Below are 4,846 nucleotides of genomic sequence, written 5' to 3' on the forward strand. Positions count from 1 at the left end.
ATGGAACGGACTTGCAATGGATTTACATTTGTAACGTCTCACAGCATTAAAATCAAGTCATACTGAAAACTTTATTAACGCCAGATGTTTTTATTGCAAGTGTATTAGTAGTTGCCCCTCTCTCCATACCCATTGCGTGCACTTAAAGACTTTATGCAATCGAGTTGGTATGCAGAATTATGCTGCGTTCACGCCATATCATAATTACCTTGTTTTCGCGAGATGGACAGCACGTGATACTCGGAGCAGTTCACGTCCTCGGACTCAGAGTAATGCTTTTCTATGGCAACACTATCAACGCCTAAACAGAGCCTTGCGCTGATCAGGTGGTAGGCTACAGCGTCGTAGCTCTCAGAAAACTCCCAGTTCACAAGTTGTAATTACAAGTTCTACCAGGACGTGAACGGTTTTTAAAAGTTGGAATCTCGTAATTACGGGAATTCCGATATGGCGTGAACGCACCTTTACAACAAGCCATAGATATGGGAACTGTGGCCGGTTGCATAAAAGGCTTAGACCGGTACTGTGTTAACACGGATTAGTTGTTTGAGCTGTGTCCTGTTTATTGGTATTTTTTGAATGTTGTTCAGGCCATGGGCCCCCCCCCAAATATCCCTTTTAGTTATTATTTTAATATTAAATGTTCAAACTGTAACTTAAATTAAATAAAAAAAAAAAGAATGGGGAAAATGCATAATTTTGGTTGTTCATGGCACGTTACTAGGCTTCGTCATGGTGAATGCTTATTGGTCGCCGAGTAAACTTGTTACATTTGATTTGCAGCACGCGCGCAAAATCCATTTCAAGTTGAAGAACAGTTTGTCCGTCTATATTATAGACAGTTGTTAGCAGCTAATTTAAAAAAAATTTCTAAAAAAAAAAAAAATGGATTTACGAAAATGGTTTAGACCTCCGCAGACTCGTCAATCAGCAGACTTAGATACTCCGGCCACGACCACCAGTACCACGGTCTATGAGAGCCGAGCTGGCGCTTCTTCTGCAAATGCTAGCTCCGGACAACCGCCAAAAGATTTAATACGCAGACATTTGTGTGATGATGTCCAACTCGTTTTATGAAGAAAAAAGCCTTAAGTTTTCAGAAACATCGATACGAAAAAACTGATGGGGACATTTTTTTTTGCCGGTTTTTTCAAAGCTTCAAACTGATTCAGTGTTTTATTTTTGTCGTCGTAAATTTGTTAATTATTTAAGTATAAAAAATATATTGCTTTTTATTGTAGGCCTATTTTTATGTTTTTTATTTAGCCTATATTATATTTATATTATTATTTTCTGTCCTGTTCTGTTGTTTAGGCTATAAACATTAGCCGCAATTCCTCGCACGTTTCCCCAAAAATGTAGGCTACATGAACTCGTAGAACTCGAGAATAGGCTACGTGCTACTTGAGTCGCTGTCCATTCGCAAAGTGCTGAACTAGGCTATACTAACCTTATATGGAATCGTATTCTGAACGCTTTAACTAACAATCGTCATCTGTTGTGTATTAGGAATCAAGACAGGTAAAAAAAAAAAAAAAAAAAAAAATATTTAATGACATTCTTGTAATAATAAAAAACTCCATAGTCACGGGAAGAAGGAGGCGGGAACCGGCGAACATTCAAATAAAACTTTAATAACCAAATAAAGATAAAACAGCGCGACAGCCCCTCACGGTCGACTGCCCACGCACAACAAAAAACCAAACACAAAATAAAGCACAGGCCTGGTCCTCTCTCGTCCTTCACTGTCGTCGCTCCTCTTTTGTATCCTCCCAATCTCCTCCGTGGGACTCGAGACCGGTGAGTGGAGCAGGTGTCGCTCATTTCCCAATCACTCCACCGGCCTCGCTCCGTTCCCACGGCTCTCGGGCCCCGCCCCACTCGTGACAATTCTATATAGATAGACATCATGAGCTAACATTCTAGGGTAGAATGTCATTCTATAGATCATTGGAGCTAACTGACTCTTGCCTTATCCGGTCGGCAAAACAACAAATTTCAGCGCTGTCTTCTGTTCCTCTTTTAGATAAAAACCCAAGTCTAAATCGTTCATTGTCATTCTATATAGATCTTTCAGATTTAGGTCTGGATTTCCATGCTACTATGATGTTGCCAATGCGTCAAAAAATATTTATCAAACGACAGTGCCCCCCCGCCGATGATCCAATGCCCCTCCAGTAGATCTGCTCTGACGCCGACTCTGCATATGCTGGTATTTTGTTGGGTTTGATTAAAGGCTTAGACTAGTCAGTCATCTATTTTTTTAAGACTGGTTATAACTTTTTTTTAAGTCGGGTATGTTTTTGTTTGGATTATTTCTTATTGGGTAGTCTTCTTAACATAGTGGCTAAGTTACGCAACTGGCCCTTGGCATTTTGAATAAACATAGAGCTGTTTGATTCATGAACAAAACGTTCTTTTGAATCTTCTCAGTGGACGGGTTGAAGTTCAGCCTTTTAAGATGGTCCTCACTGCAGAACACACGATCCAGGGGGCGTGTTTGGGTCCAGATCAAACTTCTCCCACCTTACATATACCTAAACCTACCTGTCTCCACCCCCTGATCCCTAAACCCACCCATTTCCACCCCCTAAATGTGAATCCAACCACACCCCCTGGATCTCGTGTTCTGCATTGAGGGGCTACTGGGACCGTTTCGCGGAAAGATTCATTCATGAACCAAACTGAATCGTTAAGTATTCTTGATCTTTGGGACAAAGCCAACTAATCGCAAAATAGACAGGGCACCCAAAAATCTAGGATCAGCTCTGGATGATTGATATCGAAGTACCGTACCACGAGAGCGTTCGAAAGCATGCAGCGCATCTGGTATAAATAGCTCTCACGGTAGGCTACTTAATGTCATACATTAAAGAGCAGGTCATATGAGTTCGAAAAATATATTTTTTTGCAGTTTGTAACATAGTTATCCTTCAATGTAAATAGCCTGCAAAGTTGTTAATCAAAAAAGTGCATGATAAATAAAAATATGGTGTCTCAAAAGACTCTGAACCGCCTTAACGAGTCATCATATTTCTGAATCTTCTGCCTGTTACCTATATGTCACAAGGTAACACATTTACATAATCCCCGCCTGCCCGCGAACACTCTGACCTGCCCACCAACACTTCTGCTAGTTAGTGTGTTTACATACATACATATTCTGAGAAAATTACAATGTTTTCTGACCTTAGATGCTTTTAAACCTGTTGTAGGGCACGCCAACACAATATTAGGACACTTTAAAATTGTCCTAATAATTAAATTTGCTCTTTAATTGATCCATGCAGATCACTGATCGACCTAATGACTTCTTTATGACGTAATTACATGTGACATAAGAAACCGCTGAATTTTCTTTAATTTGAATTCTTTGAAATCAAATTTTTGAAGTGCCCATCGCCTGTGAACGTGCTCCCTGAGCTCGCGGCTCTCTAGCGCCAGGTGTGGGATGCCCTATTCAGAGCAACTGCATACCTGCAGCAGATTTAAACTAGTCTCTTTTTCCTCATCTTTGCCCCAGTCTTTTTTTAAGCCTGTGATAATTGTCATCTCATGCACCTCAGTCAAATATACATTGTTGACTTGGCTTGGCATTACGCACACACTTTATCATCTACAGTAATTGACAGAAACATTATTTGCAGGTCCAGCAGGTCAAGTGCAATGCATAGGGACACAATCCTGATAAAGCAGGATCAGCAGTTGACTCTGGGCCACCCCATGCATACTCCAATGTTTTTAGCCCAAAGTGGGAAACATTTGATGTGTTTTGCCTGTTCGTTTACACGACAACGACGTTTTGGGAACAGAAAACACATTTTTAAAAAAGTGTTTTAAAGTGCAAGTTTTTGAAAACACCACCGTTATCATTTCCGTGTAAACACCTAAAATGGGAATCTTTGAAAATGGCGACGTCATGCTTGTGCATAGTACAGGTTAGGTATGTAGACATTTTTTTAAAATGCAAGGGAAAAACTTTTCCGTTTTTGACTACATCGTTGTCATGTAAACATAGCCTGAAACCGAACCTGTAAGTGTTTTAGCAGCACACAGTCCATTAGGCTTTCAGTATCTCATAAAAATATGACTTATAAAACAAAAGTGACATGCTACATATTTAAATGTTATGCATGTGATAGAAGGTTTCCTATTTGCGTCACAGTGACCTAACTGGTAGAAGTTTGAAAATATAAAATATTCCTGTAGAGGCAGAATGGGAAATGTTTACTAGTTGTATTATGCAAAGGAAGATTCTGTGAGCCATCATGATGTACTAGTATCTTAAAATTACACAACGGTGAATGTTTTTCTGACCTTTTCCTCCTGAGACTATCAGTGCTGCAAACACAAAGGAATGTGTCTAACTTTACATGACTGAATGGCATCCCTTGGAGCATCACACAGAACTAAGAGCTAGCCTTTCTGGTTCTCCCTGTGCCCATTACTGAAGTACACAAGCCAAAAAGAATAGTTTCAGGATAATGTTCTTTTCTCAGCTGTTTTAGGGAAATATGAGCAGAAGAACATGTTTTCTCAATCCAGAGTGCTCCTGAAGTCATGCCAATTTTCAGTCAGTGTGTATTCAGAGAAACAGTCATTTCCCATATCAACTTATGGCCCCACATTTTGGTTCTGTACTCTCTGTTTGTGTGTGTCTGTTTGTAGGATGAGGTTAAGTGTCAATAAACTCACACTCTCAGAAATAAAGGTAAAGCTGTCACTGAGGCAGTACCTTTTCAAAAGGTATATGTTTGTACCTAAAGGGTCCATTTTGGTACCTTAAAGGTACATATTAGAACTTAAAAATAAAAGTGTACCTTTTGAAAAGGTACCGCCCCAATGA

Source organism: Cyprinus carpio, chromosome A20, assembly GCF_018340385.1.
Source record: "Cyprinus carpio isolate SPL01 chromosome A20, ASM1834038v1, whole genome shotgun sequence".
NCBI classification, from domain to species: domain Eukaryota; kingdom Metazoa; phylum Chordata; class Actinopteri; order Cypriniformes; family Cyprinidae; genus Cyprinus; species Cyprinus carpio.